The sequence below is a fragment of the Nyctereutes procyonoides genome, unplaced genomic scaffold (assembly GCF_905146905.1).
Source record: "Nyctereutes procyonoides isolate TBG_1078 unplaced genomic scaffold, NYPRO_anot_genome, whole genome shotgun sequence".
Lineage (NCBI taxonomy): Eukaryota > Metazoa > Chordata > Mammalia > Carnivora > Canidae > Nyctereutes > Nyctereutes procyonoides.
The window spans coordinates 51,912,270-51,936,560 of NW_026575020.1; the positions used below are offsets into that span (position 1 = coordinate 51,912,270).

At 38.6% G+C, this 24,291-nt stretch overlaps 1 long non-coding RNA gene across 2 annotated transcripts in view; it reads right to left on the reverse strand.

Annotated features, from left to right (window-relative positions):
- The window catches only part of LOC129493571 (uncharacterized), a 311,144-nt gene that overhangs the window by 70,197 nt on the left and 216,656 nt on the right, over nt 1-24,291 (reverse strand). The window lies entirely within an intron of this gene.

Sequence of the window (24,291 nt, forward strand, 5' to 3'; positions counted from 1 at the left end):
ACAGGGCCCCATTTTGATTCTACAGACACTATTACAATTTATTTTTATAGAGTCAAACCAAGCCAAACGGAACTCATTTCAATAGCTGACAAATTACCAAAAATAGCCCATATTATAAATTGCCTCCTGTAATATATTGAGCTTCTTTGAAAGAGGAAATAAGAGATAAATTCCATTTCAGCCAGTTAGAATATACCCAAATACTTTTAATTTTAGAATCAGGCTGTTAAACAAATTAAAAGTCTGAAAACCTCTGCAGAATTTGGGCACACATATCAAAAAGGGTGGAGCAGACAGGAAATGTCAGTCTTTTTGTGTATTGGATAAAGCACCGAGCCTGGGGGAAGGGAGGTGGGAAAAAACACCCATATTTCTCTAATTTAGGGAATCCCTCCACCCTACAGGGTATGCGAGGTTTCAAGTCTGACTTTCTCTGACAGAGGGAGGAACAGCCGAAGTTAGTTCAAAAGAACTGTCAAAGAGTCTTGTCGCAGGTAAAACCAAGTGCTCTGCTATTAGCAACAAAAGCAGCCAACTCTGGTGATTTTTCAGCCACATGTGCTGTCAGGGGACTGCAGCAGCGAGCAGTGTTCATTTTTTTAATGCTTGACTCCAAGTGCACACACACACACACACACACACACACACAGTTCAGAGAGGATTGTTTTTCATAAGTATTTTAGCTAGGTTTTTTAAAATGCTAACCTCCTCAAAATCAAGGGCTAATGGAATTCCCAACTCTGGTTACATTGCTGATTTATAGAGTTTTGGCCGGCCAGATGTATAGCTTTCCCCAAGAAAATGATAATATCTGTGCTAATCACTTCCTGAATAAGTTGACATTCCGGCCAATCTCTAGCACTACTTTTAAGACTCTCCTTTGGTTCCTGAGAGTTTTATTTCATGATCTTTTCTCTCTCCTTCAGAAGCTTGTCAGCTTGTAAACATTTTTATTCCAACAGGTGCTCTGAAGACATCTTGAGTGAAGATATGAAGGGTGTGTGTGTAATAAATGGATTTTATCTGGGAAATAAATTAATGTTATCATTCTATGATAATTCTATCTTGAACTCAGTCAAAATGGATGAACTTCTTTGTGACAGTTAATTTTCACTCAGCACCAAACTGTTTAGACCTAAGGTAAAATTATCATTCATCTAACTGAACGCCTTCCTATTTGTCTGAAAGCTGGGAATTTCCCTTCCAAAACAGAGTACTTTTATATGTGTATTTTTCAGAAGCTAAGGAAAAATACTCAGGGTGAAGCTGTAGTGAGGTGGTCAGTGGTCACAGAATCTTGCCCAAATGGCTTCTCTTTGCCCTTCTCTAGATGCTCTCAGGACACAGAATCCTCAGATTTCAGCTTACAAACCACGAGTCTGGAGGATTATCCTCATGATGCAGTTGTCCAACCACAGAAGTCCCTGGACAGCAAAATCGTCCTGATTCATGACAGCCAGCTAGGTGCTCGAGTCTTTCTGCATACTCAGAAATTTAGAAGATAAATTGTACTATAAAGTATGTATTAACAACCTATTACATGCAAATTACATGTAAGGCACTGTGTATTTGTTTTTTGTTTTTTGTTTTTTGGTTTTTGGGTTTTTTTTGAGAAATTAATGGTGGGATTTTTTTTTTTTAATTCATGAAATCTACACTTAATCCTACTTTGTCAATGACTTAGGCAAACTACTTATACTTTTCCAATGCGTTTCTTCATCTGTATAAGGTGTGAATGCTCTCCAGGTCTCTCTAATATTTGTAGGGTTGAATTTGATACTAGATGGAGGAGAGAAAGCAGGATGCCTGGCACGTTGTAGACATTGTAAAGAATGCTACTGAATGAATGAGATGAATGGGAAACTATGACTGCCATCCAAAAGTTTGCCTCTACTGAGTAATAGAAACGCATAGCGTCGTAAAGCAGTTCAGACAGGGTCTCCGTGGTAGGAATCAGTTGGTTTCTATGATGAGAGCTGGAGGGGCTTATAGCCCCATGATCAGGCGCTACATTACTTTGCAACTAAACAGACTAAATTCTTCCAGACATCCAAAACTTTGAATGTTAGCAAGCAGATTTATGTGTTGCCATCCAATCAATCTGTTCTCTCAAGCCCTGTGGCATGCCAGGTCTTTCCCTTATGTACTCTATCAAATGTGAACTATTTTGTGTGAAGGTTCTCTCAAGGGGGATGAGACAATATTTTAGTGTCAGGATTCATCCAGTCTTTAGTCTGATTGGACAATTCTCAATTAAGTGATGGGTCACAGGATCCACTAGGTTAACCAGATTCTTATTCCCTCTTCAAGAAAGACAGCAATAATCCTCACCCTTAGAGATTAGGATTCATTTCACTCATTTAAAGTTATTTGTAACATAAACTACCTTGACGTTGATATAGGTTAAACAGTTGACGCTTTTTAAAAGCTGTCTGGGGAAAGAAGAGTCAAAATCAGTACCTTTCACATACTAACAGCTCCTACGGTCTGTATTGCAAATTAAAGTGATTCACTTGTTAGCTGGGCATCCTTAAAGTACTTGTTAAAATAATGCATTGTTGATACTCTAGTTCTGAATAGTAAATCACAATGAAACAGATATATAAAAACTTTGATATGATGCCTAATATGGCAGATGCCTAAAATTTTGAGAAAGCTTAAAATTTTCGTGAAAGCTTTATTGATGAAGTCTGGACTTCAGTGCTACCTGTGTCACTATGCTATGTTATGCCAAAACATCTTACATATCCACAGACCCTTCCGTGGAGAATTGTTCTAACCATTGTCCCTGAGCACAAGGGAGTCCTAAGTACAAGGGTAAACACAAGACCGGCATCATCCTGGACAGAGCTACAGCTGACTGGACTACAGATGCGTAATTGGCAGGTGCACACCTGTTGATCTGATGATTAGACCAGTGTCTCTCCATTAACATGTTATTGCTATTCTGGGTAAGACCACAGTTTGTTGCATGTGACTATGACATACATTACAGGACAGACGAAAACCCTGTCCCCTGCCCACCAAAGGCCATGTTTCCCTTCTCTAGTTGTCTCAACAACCAGTCACTGATATTTTAAAACATTTCTGGGGTTCGAGGGTGAGGAAGCATCACCACTGGTTGGGAACTACTGGGCTAGCTGATGAAGTGTCCTATTATAGTAAGATTAACTGGAGAATTCAGTTTCTAGGCCCCTCCCCAATTGTAACAACCAAAAATGTCTCCAAACATTGCCGAATTTCCCTGGTGGTAGAGTTAGGAGGTTAGGGGGGTGGGAGAGGTAGGAGTTAGGGGGGTGGTAGAGGTAGGAAATCATCCCAATTTCAGAATCAGGAAACTGGAGAATTCATTCTAGATGTAAATTGAAGTAATATCTCTTCAAGTATTTTATAGGTAGAAATTCAATTAGTCAGCTTTAGTATAACGTATATTTATTATTATGACAAAGTGGTATATTGCTTAATGATTGTGATAGCTATTAATATAATGTCCAAAAGCAATTAACACTTTCTACTAGTTGAAAAAATAATCTATAAACATACAAATAATAACCTATTATTTAATAGAAATATTAAGAAAAATAGTTAACTAGAAAATGTAATAAAACAACATTATTGTCATGGTGTTATCAAATGTTCATAAAAATTAAATAATGCAAAAAAATTAAATAATTCAGGGCAAAGTACTAGGAATTCTATCTTATATTAGCATTCCTAACATCAAACAAAATATCCTTTAACATGCAGTTAACTTACAGTGGATTAACTAAGTTTAGGCCATAAATTTTTTTGTAGAAAAGTTACCATGTGGCATTTCTTGAAATCTTGTGAGAAAAACTAAAAAAAGCCAACTTTTCCCCTTAAAAATTTAATGCAAGGAGAAACTAAAGTCCAAAACAAACACAAAGATGGGGAAAAAAGCAAAAAATAACAAAAAGCCATGTTCAATATCAATAATAAATCATTTTTCACCCAGATACAGTTAAGAATACAAAGAATGTGAAAAAGGAAGAAAATGTTAGAGGAAAAAAGAGGTACCCACAGTTTGCTTTAACTATTTACTCAAACTTAAAAATCACAGAGTTTATAAGAATAATTTAAGAAGATAATGCTGTGTAGTTTTGAATCCTAAGTGGTTAAATTGTTAAACAAACAAAAAAAAAGTTGAAATATTATTTATAGACTGCCACCTATTTTCCTTAGTTGAAGAGAAGAGTTTTTGATATTTATATAAGCCATAAATCCGAAGAACAAAGGTTCTTCAAGAAAACATGATACTAAAGACCTGTATTATATTTTGGGTTATCAAAAAAAAAAAAAGTTACCAACATTTTAAATGTATCCCTTGAAAAGAAGAATGCATTTGTACTTGCAAACGTGTTCAAAAAAATTTTTAAGCTGTGCCTGGGTGGCTCAGTCAGCTAAGTACCTGACTCTTGATTTCCACTCAGGTCATAATCTTAGCGTCATGAGATCAAGCCCCGCATCAGGCTCAGAGCTAAGTGCAGTCTTCTCCCTCTCCCTCTGCCCCTCCCACCTCTTGTGCGCCACCCCCCACCCTCTCTTGCCCTCTCTCAAATAAATATAATCTTAAAGAAATATTTTTAAGATCTAGGAATTGAGAATCCCAAGAAATAATTGTTCCCACAGTATAATGTAACACACACACATTTGATAATTATAATTTTTAACAATAAAATGGGAAACAAAGGGGAATTTTTAATAAAATGTCATATGTATCTTCATATCCCAGAAGTGATCTTTAAGTTTGGCTTCTATCTTGGTTTTGACCAAATGTGGCACTTGGCTAAAATGAGTACTAGTGTATCTCTCCATACACACTGGCGTGTTAGGAAGGCTGAAAATCCAGTTTGAAAGCTGGAATTCATAGGGCTTCAAATACTTGGAAGATGAGACCATTTTTAATTAAATGAGCAAATGGAAACAACTGAAGACACTTGCTCAATTTCACAATCAACCAGAAGTTCTGCAAGTTAAGAAAACATTTAGTGTGCTGTAGAAAAAAATTAACTGTAAATATTTGTTACTGTCCTTTTTTTTTCTTTCTCATTTGTAACTCCTTCCATTTTCACATGCCAATAATTGTTGCTACCTTTGCTATGGCTACTGATGATGATAAGAGCTTACATTTATTTAATAGTTACTATATGCCACCCCTGAAAAGCATGATCTCACTCAATAATTGATAATTTAATAAAGTTGCCTATAAACAGTAAAACAAAGACCTGACCCCAGAGTCTACACTCTTCTCTAGTGATAAAATGATTCATAGAAAGATTCAGAAGCCTCAATCAGACTATTTTGTAATCACAAGTAATTAAGCTGATGTTGCAAACTTTCTTTCTTTTTTTTTTTTTTTTTTTGGTATGTGTGCATTTATTACCTTTATACTGGCTTCCAAACTGAGCTTTTAAAAAACAATAACCTGTTAGATGTTTCCTTTAGCTTCTCTTTCATTAAAACATAACTAATCCCTTATAGGTGAAAGACCTGAATAGAGAATGTCCTTTCCTTTGGAGATTTATTTTATTTTATTTTATTTTATTTTATTTTATTTTATTTTATTTTATTTTCTTAAATTTTATTTATTTGAGAGGGCACATGAGAGAGCATACAAGCAGAGAGGAATGGACAGAGGAAGAGGGAGAAGCAGACTCCCTGCTGGGCAGCGAGCCCAATTCGGGGCTTGATCCCAGGACCCTGGGACCCCAGGACCCAGAGACCATGACCTGAGCTGAAGGCAGATGCTCAACCAAAATGAGCCTCCCAGATGCCCCTCCTTTGGAGATCTGATCATTTGTACTCATTCTGAAAGCAATTATCACTGCCATTCTCCCAATGATTAAATGTTGATGTTATTTTGTCTTTATTGCATACATCAGAGACTGTGTTTGGGTCTCTCACAGAATAGTAATATCTTTCCTACAAATATGTTGTATGTCCCAGACACAGGTACCAAGACTCAGCATGTGTATGAAGAAGATATGTGCTCATGACTCATTACTAGAGTGAACTAATCAATTGGAAGAGGTCTACCCACAAAGTGTAAGGTTTCCCAATGTCATCTCTGATCGAGGACCCAATGTGTTGGGTTTGATGGGGGACATGCTATCAAGGCTGAAGCTGGTGGGGCTTCCTGACTACATGAGAACAGGTTTCACCCATAGAGCACAGCTATTGCCAGGAAAAGGAGATGGGCACCATGGCATCTCTTAGGGAGCATCTTCTTACCCAACATGACACATCTTCGTCATTCTCTTCACTTACTCCTCTGACCAAAAATACTCTTTTTCATTTCTGGAGACCTGGAAAGTCAGTCCAGGGTTGGCCACGTGACCCCAGGTCAATCTATATGACGCCTCACATGTAACAGGGATTGTGAGCCACATCTCACCCATGAACCAGGGTTAGCATTCTTGATATGGACTTAGCATCCCAGATCCAAAAGAGAGCAGCCCAATGGAATGGTTCCCAAAGATTTTTTTCAACTTCTCGGCCAATCAAATACCAGATGTATTTATAGCTAAAACTGGGATCAGGCAACTGTTCGGGGAACTACGCTCATATAACTGCTATAATGCACACTGTATAGAGAAGCAATAACCTCTCTAATAAATCTACTGTGAGCACTTCCCAGCCTCCATCAGCAATGGCAGGTACTCACTTAAGAATAGAAAATAGTTATTTTAAAAAATATATATTTCTTTCTAGAATAGCTGTAAAATGTGCATGAACTCAATGCCAGCCTTTGACAGGGAAATTTAGTTTTAGGTCACTCGATTTATGCCTCTGAGGGGGACAAATTCCCCAGAAGATTAAACTTTCATTAAGTTCTTTCTTTTATTTCCTGCCTTTGCACCCATCATATCATAAGTTCCATAACTGATGTCTTACTGTGGTCATAAAATGGCTGGGCTTGAACTTTAGGGACCTGTCAAACACCTCTCCCTCTCCCCCTTCCCCGCCCCCAATAAAAAACCTTTTAGAGAATGGCACTTAAATTGACAGTCTCAGTGGTCACCCTCCCCAGCCTATGTCAATGAGAATGTGCCTGGAAAAGATGGAGAAGGTAATGTGCACTTTAGACAATCACATTGTGAGGCCGATATTCCACACTCCCCTGCCCTCTACCCCCCTATTGTTATGACTAGACAAGGGATCATACTGAATAGATTAACCAGTCATTGACTTGGGACACCTACTGCTTGGAATGCCATTGCACTTGGAGTGAAAGGAGATAAAAATGTCTCCCCTCTACCCCTGATCCCCTACTCTGTGGCAATATTTCTGCCACAGAAATACTTGGCTGTCAGCTCCAGCAAAGCAACCTGGATAGCCACAGTGGTTTGTTGTCAGAATGAAAAATGGTCCCGTGCAAAAGGTCTCGGGGCTTCGATGCTAACAGTCAAGGAGTCCTAAGTCAGGCATTTGACAGAGAACTTTGGTCTTGCTGTTAAATACCACTTAATACTGTCCTGCCTGATAATCCCTGCTGTTTAACAACTGTGCGATCATGGCCCAGCCATAGCAGAAGGCCTTTCCAACGGGGGGAAAGTGGCCAGATGTCATACATTTGCTTGAGAGAAAAGAAAATACATCTCTTTGCATCCAATGAAAAGCATAATGCTTAAAAAAAAAAAAAAAGAGGACAATTGCAGATGCATTATGCCTTGATTCATCATGAGAGTTCACAGCCAAGAGAGGAATGAAACCCTATCTGAGGTTAGCTGTAGGTGAAGAGCAAAGAAGCTTGATATAGCCATTAGGACTCCAGACAGTGCCTCTGTTACTACAACTGGTTAGCTGGTAGTGAAAAAAAAAAATTCAAACCAGTTATTTCAATCTGGACATTAGGGAATAAACTGACTTTTTCTGTTTTTAAAAATATATATTTTTGTATTTATTTATTTATGAGAGACACAGAGAGGCAAAGACATAGGCAGAGGGAGAGGCAGGCTCCCAGCAGGGAGCCTGATGCGGGACTCGATTCCAGGACCCCGGGTTCACAACCTGAGCTAAAGGCAGACGCTCAACCACTGAGCCATCCAGGTGACCCTAAACTAACTTTTTCATGCATTGCGTAGACGTGAATTTAGAACTATATACCAGCTCACGTATTCATTGGATTTTCCTTTTCTCCGAGCAAAGCCATCATCACTACGATAAAAAGTGTAAAGGCCTTACCTACTAGTGCTAATTGTCTCTTTGTTGTTTTCCGAGGAAAATTTAATTATTTCAGTATCAATTCCCTTACCTAGAGCCACCTAGAGCCAGGTGATAGTTATTTGGTTGTTTGGGGGTTTGTTTTTTGCATTTTTTTTTTGAGTTTTTGTTTTTTTGTTTTTTTTAGTTATTTAGTTTGGAGAGAGAAAGAACACATGCACACGAGCATGGGGAGGGGCAGAGGGAAAGGGAGAGAGAGGACCACAGGCAGACTCCCTGCTCAATGTGGAGCCCAACGCGGGGCTCCATCTCACGACCCTGAGATCACAACCTGAGCCAAAATCAAGAGTCAGACACCCAACTGATTGAGCCCTCCAGGCACCATCACAGGGGATAGTTTTTATGATCTTTTATAAAACTTTACAGGCAGAAAACAGTAAGATATGCTTAATTCTAACTCAGTTGCCCCCATGTTCTAGAACTTCCTTAGATAGGATGCTTAAAATATCGCTGTGCATATGCATGTTCTGGAATGCCTCAGAAGGAAGTATTTACATGAACAAGCAAGATTTATTTAAAAAAAAGTAAATAAAGCTTAATTTGGTTGAAGGAAAACAAAAGTTGATCACCATAATGGGTCAAAAGAGGAAGCAGAAGCACTAATAAATGGAATTTCTGAGTCTCTAAGGATGTTGAGATGGTCCAGTGGCCCTTCCAAAGCTGCTGAGGGCGAGATTCTTTTCCTGAGGCAGGGGCTATAATCTATTACCCGTACACTACTTCTTGCGATGCTGAGATACAAAATAGAGGGACAGAGGTGACAGAAGTAAGTTTTTGAAGGCACAAAGATACGGAATAACTTTCTTATGGACTTAAATATTCTATCCTTTCAGAATCACCTCTAGTTCCTGGCTGTGAGGATTAACACCCACATTTCTTCTATATAATACAATTTTTTAAACAGTATTTGAGAATAATAAAGGAACGTCAGAAGACTCTGACACCCTTGAAAGGATGACAGATATGAAATTGGCCACCATAACTTGATTTGGGGAATTTGGGAAGGCTACAGTTATACATTTAAACCCGAATCCACTTCAATGGACGTCTTTGACATAGTCAATGTGACATGGATATGTTTCGAGTCACCCCTACTTACTCTCTTCACTAAACCTCAAACCTCAAACAACCAAAGAAACAGACAAAAGACAAAAAATAAACACACAGAAAGTAACCCATTAGACCTCATACTTGTGGTTTATTTTGAAATCTCAGTGAATTCCTAAAATAGCTCACTTATAACTTCTCCTTTGGCTTTGTCACTTCTTATCAGATATAATGGCTATTTTAAAAATATTGCATATCTTTCCTACCATTCTGTAAGTTCCTTGAAGTTAGCACTGGTATCTGATTAATGTTTATATCCATAAGTACAGCTAGCACAGCAGCTTGCTTTCAGCAAATACTATTCAGTATCCATGCGTCTTCCAAAATATGTTAATAAGTATTCTTTAAAAAGTTTTTTTTCGGGGGGGAAAGATAATTTTTTGAAGTTGGTGATTAGTAATATGTTTAGAACCCCATATTATATTAAATGAGGTTAATTTAGAAATAACTGATTTTCCACTCATATTTCATAAAACCATTTTCTTTTAAAACCTTCAACAATAGGATTTTTCTTTAAAAAAAATTTTGGAGACATTTATCACTTTTTTTTTCCAATTCACAGGACTTTTACCACTTTCTAAGTTTTTTGACTCATTTATGTTGTTACTGGAAACTGTGTATCTCCATTTGGATCATATAAAGATGATTTGGTTCAAATCACTGTAGGGGATCACTTTGCACTGTAGGGTATATAGTTGTGATCAACATAGCAGACTTAGTTTTTAAAGTGATCTGTAGGGGATCCCTGGGTGGCGCAGTGGTTTGGCACCTGCCTTTGGCCCAGGGTGCGATCCTGGAGACCTGGGATCAAATCCCACGTCGGGCTCCCGGTGCATGGAGCCTGCTTCTCCCTCTGCCTGTGTTTCTGTCTCTCTCTCTCTCATAAATAAAAAAATAAAAATAAAGTGATCTGTAAAGGCCTAATTTACAGAGACATTATTTTTAACTTTTCTCCCCTATTCTCTCGTCATCCTATATGAATTAAATACAAATATTGATTGATTTGCTTACAAGTTAATAAGTCTTTCTAAACTACTAACTGCATTTTAACATGAAGTAACTAATAGAGTATCTTCTAACAGGAGAGACTTTATAAAGGTTGAAACTTAAGGTAAGTCTTTTTTTTTCTTTTTTGACTGACGGTTTTGTCGATAAAACTATCTCACATTCAGGCATAGGTATGTGATTCCCTCTTAGATCCTGCATTCCCCTTAGGACATTAGAATTTAAAATGTTCTGAGGGATCTTGCTGAAAAAGAAAAAAAGAAAAAAGAAAACACAAATTTGACCATTTCTTCAAGCATAGGATTTTTTTTGTGAGAAATAAAAATGATGTGTGTCAAGCATCTGTTACAGAATAGACATAAAACAAATGATAGTGGCCAATTTTACCATTAGCAGTGGTCCACTATCCAACTATTAAGGTCCAACTATTAAGTTGTCCACTTAATAAACAATGATAGTGAAAATCCTATGTGCCACCAGATGGGCTTAGAGCTGGAATCCTCCAGAGAGGAAGATACTTTTTCTTTCTTTTCTTTCTTTCTTTCTTTCTTTCTTTCTTTCTTTCTTTCTTTCTTTCTTTCTTTCTTTTTCTTCTTTTCTTTTTTCTTTAAAGATTTTATCTATTTATTCATGAGAGACACACTGAAAGAGAGAGGCAGAGACACAGGCAGAGGGAGAAGCAGGCTCCATGCAGGGAGCCTGATGTGGGACTGGTTCCCAGGACCCCAGGATCTAGACTAGAGCCAAATGCAAATGCTCAACCAATGAGCCACCCAGGTGCCCCAGGAAGATTCTTTTCAATCCCACTTATTTAGATGAGGAACTTGGAGATTCATGGATGCTACTTCATTTACGTACCCAGAAAGTGGTGCGACTAAGTTTCATACCTCAGTTTACCTGACTCAAAGCCTGCTCTATTGTTCCAAAATGACGCATTAAAAAAATATTTAAAATAAATAAATAAATAAATAAATAAATAAATAAATAAAAATTATGTTGATGCCATATTCAAAACAATCACAAGATAACTGCTGAGTGTGGAAATTTAAGTCGGCAGTCACTATAGAAGGAAAATTCTCTTATTTCTATCTCAGCCCCTCAAGATCTTTGGTAAAAACGACAACGCAGCTCATTTTATACTAACTCGACCCTAACAGGGCTGGTTCTCTGTCCTGCCTGGGTCCTCCCCAGGCTTGGGCCTGCAGACCTGTGAGCAGGAGGGAGCTCGGGCGGTGTGTCCTCTATCTGCGTACCTGACTCATCTGGATTGAGTCAGCACTCTTGCCCGAGGACCTGCCCGTACCCTCCCCAGGCTCCTTGCTGCTGACTTCTGGCTGGTGTTTATGGCATACACAATTGCTATCTGAGAGGATCAGCAGACGGAAACCCCATGACTTGCTAATTAGATTTCCCAAAGATAGTGTCAAATTAAAACCTGGGCGCTCTAAATTCACATAAACATCAAGGGATGCCACAGCCAAAGTTTGGGCTCTCCTTGAGAACTGGCAGCTCGTTTTTTTTCCTGTAACCATTCCCTTATCTGAGCTGAAGAGACCTGCCCCCAGCAAAAGATTGCCCTGAGCACTTATATACTTGAGTAAACAACAGCGGTGCTGAGCTCAGGGTGTTTTGTTGGCCCTGATGCTTCATCTTAGTGCAAATTGAATCCAGAGCTGGGTAGATGGAAGGAAATAATACATCTGCAGCCCAGCCCAGACAGCACCTCCTGAGTCAATTCTCTGGGTGGTTTAGAGCCATCTGGTGCACAGGGGCTGTCAGAGAGCAGCTTGGATTTGACTCCCAGCTCTGCTGTGGGACCTTGAGCAAGTGACTGGGATCTGCTGGTCTCCTGTCCAGTCTTCAGCTTCCTCGTTGGCATAATGAGGATACCCAATCTCCCAGGCTTTTGTGAGTTTGGAAAAGAGACACCCCACACAGGCCTGCTCTTCAGTAAGTCCTGAACAATGTAAACTCCTTTGAGGCCGCATCCAGTGTAGACGCGGCCCAACCTGCTGGAGAAATAAAGGAAAATGGCAAAGTATCCCCAAGTCCTGTCGACGTCAAGAACAAAACTTGAAAAAAAAAAAAAAAGAGTAAGACTTGAAGTGAGCATGGAAAGCAGCCTTGACTCTAAATGCCTGGTCTCAGAAATCCGAGAGTTCACTCGCCAGGAGGTGAGCTGGAAACCCCACATGGGTGGCTCAATTTCTAGTTTGATGGGGATCTACCAGAACGGGGGAGAGACAGGGTGTGTTAGAGACACATCTAGTAGGCAATGTAGTAGAATGCAAAGCACGTGGGTTTTATTTTTTGATTTCGAGTGTCAGATCTATCACTCAAGTGTCTGCTCCTTTGGGTAAGTTCATTTCCCTGAACCTCAGTTTTCTCTTAAAGCAAGATGGATACCAATATTTCCCTTCCCAGGTTATTACTAAAATCATTGCAGTAGACCTTTGAACAATGCAGGGAGCAAGGGGCGCTGACCCTTCGCATGGTCAAAAATCCCCGTATAAATTTTGACTCCCCAAAAACTTAACTAACAGCCTACTGCCAACCAGAAGCTTTATCAATAACATAAACAGTCAATTAACACGTATTCTGTATGTTATATGCATGATATACTGTGTTCTTACAATCAAGTCAGCAAGAGGAGAGAAAATGTTATTAAGAAAATCATAAGGAAGAAAAAACATACCTACAGTGCTGTACTGTATTTATTAAAAATAAAAAGTCTGCATGTAAGTGGACCCACGTGGTTCAAACCAGTGTTGTTCAAGGGTCCACTGGAAATGAGATAATGTTTCCAAAGCGTTTAAATTCTTGTTTCCAGGAGGTGGCGAGAAAGACTCTTAGCTTTTTTTATTCTTACACTGCCCCCTCCTATGCTCTTGTCTTCATTCTGTGGTACAGACTACAGTAAAAATAAGGTGCAATGAGATGAGGCAGAAAGGGTAAATGTTGAGAATGGAACCAATGGAAAATACGTAGGAGAAATCAAGTGCGTGAAGCCAGACTATTTCTAAGGCTAAAACTCCTACAACACAAAATTTTAAAAAATGTTCAGAGGGCATCTAATAAACTTAGAGGTTCTTTTCATGGGGGACAAATACCCTGTTTTCCAACAAAGCAATCATTGTGTTTCTATAAGAGACAGAATTCTAGTTGGAAGCCAGATGACAGTTCTTTTGTTCTCCATTACAAGGATCTTTCCATGCGGTGAGATTCCAACTTTTCGGTTATTTGCTCAGCTAATTTCACACTTCCATGGAAGTCATTTATGATTTCAAAAAGACTGCATTTCAGAGACACATTGAGGATACTTTGGTTGATGATGCCTTGACTCCGACTTGAGGCATTTTGGACTCCTTAAGAGGAAGAGAAGTGTTGGCATCATGAAGGAGTTTGTGGATCAACCTATTTCCAGCAGAGGAGAAGCACCAAATACTTAAGCCCTGAGTCCCAAGAAGGTTCCATTCCAGTTAGATGGAACAGTCAGGAGACCTGAAGCCGCAGGCCGCCCAGTGAATGCTGCCTGACGCCATGGCTCCACCAGGCACCTGCTCGATTGAGAAATGCCGGGCAAGTCAGCTCTGATTCACTGCCCCTGATCAACAAGATACCATCATTCACCTTTTCCAGAGATAGAACTTGAGTCTCTGGTGAAAACCTACATGAGGAAGTGCATCCCCACATCTTACAAATGTCTAGGTAAGAAAACTCAGAAGCATCCAACATAATTTTCAAAACAACAAAATGTGGTGTCTTTCTTCATCTTGTGTTAACTGTGGGGAAGGGGACAAAGCTTTAATGGAATGCTCCGTTTTCTATCACATTATTGCATTAGATAACCCTCACTCGCAACAATCCTGCAATCATAGGCGATATGGTCCTCATTTTGTACCACAGAAAACTAAAACTTAGAAAGCTCACCTATATACCACTAGCTAAGTGGACGGGCTCCAATCAAAGCTCAAGTCTCCCACTCTTCTTACTCTCCCATCCTGCTTTTGGACTCATCTTTCATTCTCTCTCTTCAAACTGTCTTCTTGTCATGGGAGGCTTAAGAGTTCCTAAACCTACAGCCTGGCATCCCACACACACAGCGAACGCAAGGAACAATGGCCAGTCATCTCAGTAAGGGACTAATAATACGTGAAGTGAAGACACGCCAGCTTGGAGGACTCATTTCCTTTCCCATGGACAGATGCAGGGTTTTATGATTAGAGACCTAGTGGGGAAGGAACAGAGAGAGGAACCTTCAAGGATTTACAAAGAGATACCAAGCCCCTAAGACCAGTAGTTCCCATCTAGGGGAGGTTCTGACCCCTCATGGGACACCTGACCTCTAGGGACAGATTGTTGAATATCCTGATGCAGGGGAGGGGGGCACTAGTGACATTCAGTAGATAAAAGCCAGGGATGCTGTTACACACTCTGCAAAGCACAGGACAGCTCCCACCCTCCAAAGCAAAAATGGATCCAGCCTAGGGTATCAGTAGTGCAGGGACAGACCCGGCCTGAGGCTGTAACTCCTTGAGGAGAAAGACCACGGACAAATGGTAGGAAGTGGAGGGTTTGCCAATGAATGAATGAATGAATGAGCAAAACATTAAGACATGAACTAATGGTGTGGTTATAAAATAACTACATCTGGTAGTAGCAATGAGACACGCAAACATGGTCTTAAATTGTATCTTGACGGACAGTTGTGCGCATCATAATTGACACAATCATAGGTGTGTAATAACAGATCGGTGGACTCAATGAAAGCTGAAGAGAAAGATACACTCACTTTCTACTCACTGACCCCATCATGGTAGTTGGTGCAGATAATTTTTAAGTTCAAAAATACATAATTATGTGTATCATTTAACATTCCCAATACTTATTACTTTCTTTAAAAAAAAATTCATTCAACCCTATGCCTTTTAGCAGGCACTTTGGCTTCAGCTTTCATTCTAAGGGGAAAATAGCCAGTACAGGGTCTGTTGTAATTAAGACAGCTTTTGCTATTGGACTCTCTCTCTCTCTCTCCCTTTCCTTTAATTAAGTTTAGGCCATATCCTCAGCAGACATTAGTCAACCAAAAAGTGTAAAGAGGGAGGGGGAAACAGAGCAGTTAAAAGTATCATTCCCCTCTCCCTAAGTAAAAGACCAACCAATAACCTCACTTCCTGGTATGATTGGTATTATTATAGCACAGCTCTTGATGCTGGGTTTCATTATAGTAAACCCATGGTTTCACCAAGGCATTTTCCCATGAGAACATTTTAATTAATTTATTAATTGCAAATGAAGTTACAGGTGTTTGAGTAGGTTGATGGTAGTGTTGTGTGTGTGTGTGTGTGTGTGTGTGTGTGTGTGCTTGTGTGTGCACTGCAGCACATGCACGTGAGTGTATGTGTGTTTTAATTGCTTCTGCATCCACCTCCCTGGCTCAACCTGTCCAGGCTGGTCAGGAGCCCCAGCAACTGATTCCCAGGCAAGTCAGGGCCGGTGACTTGTCACGTGACAGGATGATCCTGTCAGGCCCGCACAGCTATGCAGGAAAATAACATTGTCATGATCAGGCGCTGGCTTCTTGGCACCTGGACCCTGCTCTGGAGTAGAGGTTGGCAGCAGTCTCCTTAGAGATGGGGTGTTATTTCTAACTATGCTCAAATGTTTAGGGTTTTGTGTGTGTGTGTGTGTGTGTGTGTGTGTGTGTGTGTGTGTGTGTGTGTTTAAAAGCTTCCTCTTCATACCAAAGGAGGTTTGGTCTCCATGCCAGGGTTAGCACCTTGCTAATGATTTTCAGATAAAGTTTCTAACCTAGAGATAGCAAGCAGGCCGTGGCCCTTGTTCTCCTAGCATAAAACTTCGCAGCTGGTGTTTGGGGTTTCAATAAAGTGCCATTAAACTGGATAGGCAAAGATTTGACTACAGCCACTTCCTAGGAGGGAATTGGCATGGTAGAAAGAGCCAAGACTCTGAGGTTAGACTGAGCTTCGTTCCATGTTCTGTACTGAATTAAATATTGAGCAACTTACCTAAATACCATGGAGTCTTATTTTGCCCATTAATAAGGTAGCAATAAAAACAGCTACCTTTCGGACCATTGTCAAGATTAGCAGAAGGTGAATATGAGCCCTTTGACACACAGTAGGCAGTCAGGAAATGTCCATTATTTCTTAATGTCATTACTATTATTCTTTGTAAGTCCTGCAATAACTCTTGAGTTGCTTTAATTCTCAATTCTATGGTTTCCATTTAAAATAATGATTCATTTCCACTTCTAAAACTGAATATACAGAAATAAGTAATTAAAGCAAAGCAACCCAGTTCTGTCTTTCGCTTTCTCCACCCATGCTAAGTTATGAATGTGACTTACTATGGTTAATTATTTATGTTTGTTTGCTCTGTCTTATTTAAATTAAAATGTAAATCCTTCTAGGGCAAGAACTCAGTGTTTCCCACTTTGTGCACTCTTTCACTCCTTCACTCTGTTAGTTATTATTAAAATCTTATTAGTAGAGCTCCTGAAGCTTTATTGATATATTTTGGGGTCATAATCAAAAACGTATGCAGTAATATCACCCTGCTTAATTAGGAATCTTTATGTCACATTACAAATAGGGCCCATAACCCTTAAAGTGTCCTTATACCTACAGCTTAATTTCAACTTGAGACTGCAATTTGAAAAAACAAAACAAAACAACAAAAAAAAAAACAAAGAAATTATAAAAGTAACAAAAATCATAAATGACAATTTTAACATTTATCTTGTAGGAACAGGGTCCAGTATGGTAATATAGTATACCTCGTGTGTTTTCCTGTTCAAAAGCTTATTGCTAATTAAAATAAACATTAGATTCCTGAGGTTTACTGAAACTTTATTGCTCTTTTTTTTTTAAGGGCAAGTGTGTGTGTGTGTGAGAGAAAACGAGCAAGAGAGAGATAAAAGTTAATTAATAGAATTTGGCCTTTCTCCAAAATATACTCTGTGAGTTTGAGGTATTTGAGATTGGGCAATTCAAATTGGTTGGTATGTGAAAAACATCTGTCATGATGGGTCTTGCCATAAAATGCCACTCACTGGGAAGGCACAGCAGCATCTTCAGCACATCATTACAACTTTCAAAAATATCCACTTCCTGTATGACACCATTAAGTATCTAGGTCCTGATTGTGCAATATTCAGTATTGATTATAATGCTTTTCACCTCCTGAGATTGGCTTCAAAAGTTGAATGGTAAGTGAAGTCATTAGTTCCCCCCTTGGATTTGATTTATATCTCCAGTGGGAGCTAGTTTTTCCACCACTTTTTCTTAAATGGAGTTGGGAAAGTTTGATTGGGTTTGGAGTACCCTATCTGGAACTATTTATAATCTATTAGTCCCCATTTACTACGAGGCCTGGAACTAATTGCACATAAAAATTCCCAACTAGATTTTGAATTAAAATAGTTATTTTTATGGCAAGACCTGGGTTTCCCAAAAGGTGTTCCATGAAATACTAGTACCATGAGATGCTCCTCAGAAAGGGATTTATTATTCAAATAAGTTAGAAGGAAAACAGTCCACTGATTCTCTCTCTTGTTTGCATATTGCTAGATTTTAGGGTTCACAATAGCAGTGTAAGCGTAGATATTGTTTTTCATTAGAGCATGTAGCATTGTGAGGAGCAAGTGGTAGACATGTGAAAATATTGTTGATAAATGAAGAAATAAATGAAGGCTCAGATAGTCCCAAAGGCTCAGAAAGTCCTGTGGTAAAGAACCCCACTTAGCTTTGTCCAACCAAACATTCTCCAAATTTGTGATGATCACCAAATCAATGCTCTTTGTACAAAAATAGTAATGTTACATGGAAATAATCTTCCAAAGAAACATTTTAGGAAATTCTGGCCTAGAGTATTAATAATATTCATTAAAAAAAAGAATTTTACATGCATTCATACATTTAACAAATATTTTGGCACCTCTTATGTTCTATGTCCTGGGAGTATATCAACCAACAAAACAGAATCTCTTCCATTGTTGAACTGATAGCCTACTAGGGAAAATATGATACATATATGTTTTAGTATAAGGCAACGTGTGGCGTCATGAAGGGTATGAATTAGAAGACTATGAGGTGAGAAATGGAAAAGTAATCACGCTTGGATATCCTCATGATGCAAAAGTTAGGGAGCATTGTTTTTTTGCATAATTCATGCAGGATCATTGCTTGCACTTAGCTTTTGATCTGTAGAATTTGTGTAGAAGGTCTACTACTTCTGTAAAGAGTAAAGTAAGGCTGCTTTGATTTCATAAATTTTTAATGGCTCCAGTGTTCCAATGGCCCCCCAAATATTTTTCATACAGAAATATAACAATTTGCTTGATTCAAAGCCACCAAGACCATCCCTAGCACAGTTGTTATCCCTGCCACCAGCTGCCATAATTTATTTTCTTTGACTACTGGGGCTATAGAGGCCAATCAAGTATGAGGAATGAAGGAAATGAAATACTGTAGGTGTCAGACACTGAGGAGTGGTGGTAACACTATTTAATTAAAGAGTTAATGCTCCTTTTTAAAAAAGGCAGTTGCCAATCAGATACAACTAACTATGGTTATGAGCCTAATGTCAGCTAAGTTTTCTATTTGTCAAGAGAAGCCACATATCTGGATTTTTATTTACAATATTTTAACTGTATCCTTATTTTTAAAATTTTAAATACCAATTCCACCATGCACATGCACACACACACACGCACGCACACATGCACACCTGCATCCATATGTGGTAGATTCAACAGACACATTGATTTTCCTTTCTCTCAAAAAATCCCAAGAAAAATTACAATAAAGCAATGAGAAAAAAATATGTACACCTCAAAGATGTGGAAAACTGGAGAGGGACCAAAGCAGTACAATGTTGAGAGCTGATAAGGGGATGGGCCAGGGGTAATTGACTTAACTGACCCACGAAAGTTAAATCCCAAGTTTAACAAATATTTTGGCACCTCTTATGTTCTATGTCCTGGGAGTATATCAACCAACAAAACAAGCTCTTCCATTGTTGAACTGATAGCCTCCTAGGGGAAATATGATACATATATGTTTTATCAGACTTTCTGAAAAGCTCTGAAAGTGATACCTAGTGCCCCTGGAACTGGGGAAGAAGGAAGATTGGTTAAGATCAGGAATGAGAAGCTGATTGAATGAGAAGCACTTTGATCCTTACACACTCATTCTAACACTGTGAGCAATGGTTTTCTCCCTACACTTTCAAGTATTTATAGATTTATCCTGGGCGAGTATGAATTAGAAGGTCTATGGGTTGGGGGATGCCAGGTAAGGATGAGAACAGGAATGCTGTAATGAATGCAAAGAGGGGAATTAAATAACCTTCATACAGAGTCTTGAAAACAGGTGCCTCCCCACCCCCAGCCTTCTTCTCCTGTTCAGTTCCAAACATACTGGCAGCCTGACCTTGAACCCCCAGGCAGGAAACTGAAAGAATGTTTTTCTTGGGGATCTGGCCAGTATTCTCTTAGGATACAGACACCAAGGGATCCCAAACCATGTCTACCTAGAACATTCTTCAGCAATACTACCAGTAACCTCATCAGCATGATTCTAATAAGGGTTTTAATCTCTACCACTCTTCACGAAGCAGACAACCAAGAATCAACAGACATCTGAAAAAAGCCTCTAATATGGGACAGAAGGCCCAAAGGGTAAACACAAATGAGAGATTATACGGGAAAAACCAAACCTCTAGAGAGGGACTGGACATTTTTATTTTCATATTTAGATATTGAGATAGTTAGTACTCATACTATAACCACACCAGGTGCACCAGCCCGGTGAGTCTTGGGTTACTCAAGCCTTACTCATGAACTTGCCTGCTGATTTCCCCAGAAGATTTTGTAAATTCTCAGGGAACTGAAACCAGAGCTACTGCTCAGTTTATTTTCTTCGTGGAGTTCTCACATAACAGAGCAATCACACCCGGTCTTTGTAACAGCTAAGATTGTGCTCGCTACTCAGGTTTGCAAGTTTCCTAGCATATTAAAGACACAGCATAGGTGGTACAACTTTAAAACCAAACAAATAAGCAAGCGAATGAATGATTATCACACGAGGGAGGACAGTGGTTACTTCCAGGGAAGGGAGGGTGTATTAGTTTTTGATGGCTGCTATAACAAATTGCCAAAAACTTAGTGGCTTACCACAAGAAAATGTTGTTCTTCTGCAGTTCTAGAAGTGAGAAGTATAAAATCAAGATGTCAGCATGGCTATGTTCTTTCTGGAGGCTTCAGGAGAGAAGTCTCTTCCTCTTCTAACTTCTAGAGGCTGCTTGCATCCTTTGGATCACTCGAACCTCTGACATCATCATCACATCTTCTTTTTCTGACTCCGATTCCTAGTCTTCTTGCATACCTCTTATACAGACCCTGTGATGCCACTATGCCCAGTTGGATAATCCAGGCTTTCTGCATCTCAACTTCATCACATCTGCAAAGTCTTTTTTTGCTATGTAAGGTAACATTTTCATAGATTGCAAGGGTTAGGACATGGATGTCTTTGTAGGGTCATTATTCTGTCTACTATACCATAGAAGAAGATGCAATCTAGGAAGGTCACATAGGGGGTTTGGGAGGCTTTTAAAGTAATGTTTTCTTTATTAAACAGCATGATGGGTAATGAATGCCCATTTTGTTTTATCTTTAAGCCGTACATACATGTTTTATATACTTCTCTTTATATGTCACAGGCTGCACAAAAGTGGGCTATACATATTACATCCAAACTAGGTTTAGCATATGGTGTCCAGTTAGCAAATTTAATCTAGGAGAATTCTTATATCACAGATCCTCAATAGTAAAAAAAGATGATGTAGACCTTATTTGGTGCTTTCCATTTCCTGTTGATTTGAAACTGTAGGCAAGGGTAACCGTCTACATCTGTCTTTTGGGATGTAGTTGAAGAGAGGCACTAACAGCTCTTTTGAGTGATCCTTTGGGATATGTCATCAAATTGACAATTTGGGTTTATTTTGTTCTCTCTTGGAGGACACTCGAAGGATTTATTTTAAAAAGCCAACATCCCAAATCATTCTATATTCTCTTCCTTTTCCTGAATGTTTCCAGACTCTAACAGACTTTTTACAAAGAGCCAAGGGTGTGGGTCTAAGTTACAGAATATATGCATAATTTCTCACGGTATGTGAGACAATAGCATTTTCTTGACCGCTTTCTTGAAATTTTCAGGTAGCAATTTTTCTTTTCCTTCATCCAAGCCAATCATCCCTCCAGGAATGCTGGGAAACCTTCAGGCTTAAAGAATTTAGAAATGGTGGATGGGATAGCACCAATCAGTTAAAAAAAAAAATCTAACATCAGAGTCTACTTTGAAAACGGGGGTAGGCATAATCTTGTCAGCAGGAACACTCCAGGTAAGTTTCTGTCCAATTGTAAATTGATGAGTAAGATACACAGCACATTGACCCTGGCAGATTTCCTTAGTGTTGCACTTCCTCAAATGATTGAGCCCATAATTTTTGTAGAACTTGGGCCAAAAGTTGAATGATTCCAAAATAAAATTTTATTTTCTTGTAGTATTTGTCTGATTTTTTTTTCAGTCCAGGCAAGCAGAACAGGATATAGAGAATTTAGAAAAAATAAAATGCCTTCAGTTCTTTCCAGAATAAAAAGTTGATATTTTAAAATTCCCAAGCAAACTATTAACCGTCAGAAACTAGAGATGAGCAGCTGGGAAATATCAAATTTTTAAGCTTGAAAAATTTCACATATACAAGAGCATGTTTCTCAGTGGTTTAAACTGTCTAATTGTATGACTTCTTCAGAATAAAGCTTAAAGTGGTTGTCTTCATTTAAGTTGAAAAATGCAAAAGCTAAGAGATGACAATGTATAGGCATCATAACAGATTATTTAAAATGTTTATTTTGTAATCTGTAGAGGTGTGAACAAGAAGAGGTTTCCCAGTTGAGTCAAGATTGATTTCATTTGGATGTTAGGGAGAAATATGTGCCTGAAATGATGAGTTTGCCCTCAGCCCATACTTTAAACTCAGGCTGATTGACTCGGCTACCAGCAAACGGAAGTCTGATACAGCATTCCTATCGAAAGCAAAAGTCTTGGGCTGCTTCCTTTCACTTTCATCTCTAGTTCTGTGTGGTCTTGGATTTGAGGCTCTGGTTCTGATCTCATCTCTGGTCTTGCTCTTATGTTTTGGATTCAGGCCATCACTTGGGATTTGCTCTTCAGCAAAAATCCTACCCCCAAACACTGTGATAAGCTCTCTCTCCTTTGATTAAGGTAAAGCGTTGGTACATTCCACAAAGCCATGGTTTTTAATTGTTGTTGTTGGTTTTGGTTTTTATTTTGGTCTTAAGTAGCACTGAATATGAGTTATCATCAGCCAAGTCGAAGGTGGACTGCACAAAGTTCAGCCTACTTCCTTTTCACTTTCGTTTGTGATTCACAGAATCTTGAGAACTAATTCAAGTCTCCATTTCCCAAAGGATATCCCTTACAACTTAGAGCAAAGTTAAGTAAATGAGTAAAAAGAACAGAAAAGAATCTACGGATCAAATATGTTTAGGTGATTTGGGATAAAATATTGTTTAAGAGCTTACTTTGCTACTAAATTTTTCAGAATAGGTAATATGCCTTGTGCTTCTAAATAAGCCACATTCAGTCAATCTTGTTTACAGTTTTCCTAATTGAAGCTTGGAGGGGTGTGTGTGTGTGTGTGTGTGTGTGTGTGTGTGTGTCTTATGTTTTGTATGACTGAGTCATACCTTAGGGATTCATATTTCTAGTAAAAATCTAATGTAAATTTTTAAATCAAGAATATTTTGAGTCTTTGACTGTATCTCCAAAATAACAGTGACACAATTTCAGTGAACTCAGCAAATGAAACTTCCATGAAAGAAGAAAAATGCAACTGTGTCTCCTGAAGTAGGTCATAAGCAACTTTTCCCAAAAGGTGACAACACACAAATTTCATGCATTTGTCTTTGTGACAATTCTTCCACACATTAATTGTAACATTTGTAATACTAAAAAATAATAATTCTAGCAATACCTACAACATAGTAAACACAGGCTATGGGCCAAACACTATGCTTAACATTTATCTCATATTAATGAGAAATAGAAAAAGGCTCAAATAAAAATAAATAATAAATAAATAAATAAATAAATAAATAAATAAATAAATAAATAAAATAAAAGAAGAAGAAAAAGGGTCAAATAGAATAAAGAACATGTCTTAATTTTACTTAACTAATAAGTGATAGAGTTCACATTTGAATTCAGGACTGCCTAACTCTATTCTATCATTCATTCAGTGATTCTTTGTTGAGGACATATATGTGCGGGAAGTGAGGTATAAGATCTTTATTCTCATGGAACTTAGTTTTTATTGGAAAAAATACATAAAAATAATTTGACCTAGTTAAACCTCCCTTGAAGATGACAAGGCAAGTTCAAGTAATATAGCTCCATGTCCCTAATATAAATCTAAACCACTCTATATTTGGTGGTTATGGAAGACCTTTATTAAAAAAAAAAAAAAGCAAAGAGGTAGCATTTGAGTTGAATGATGAGGAAGAGTGAGTCATAACAAGCTCTGAGGGAAATATATTTCCTGGTAGAGAGATGTGCAAATGCAAAAGTTTGAGGCAGGAATGATATTGATGAGAACTACTAGAAGACCAGAAAAGGCAACCTACCACAGGGTTAGTTATGTTTCAAAGCCTCGTCTGAGGTTAGATCTCATATGAACCCATCATGAATAAGGCCATGATGAGGAGAGTTGGTTTTATTTCAAGTAAAATTAGAAGGTACTGGATCAGGTAGTGACATAATCTCATTCACAATTCTATAAGATCACATATGGTCTAGTGACCAGGCGATAGGTAGAGCAGGTGGGGTGGGG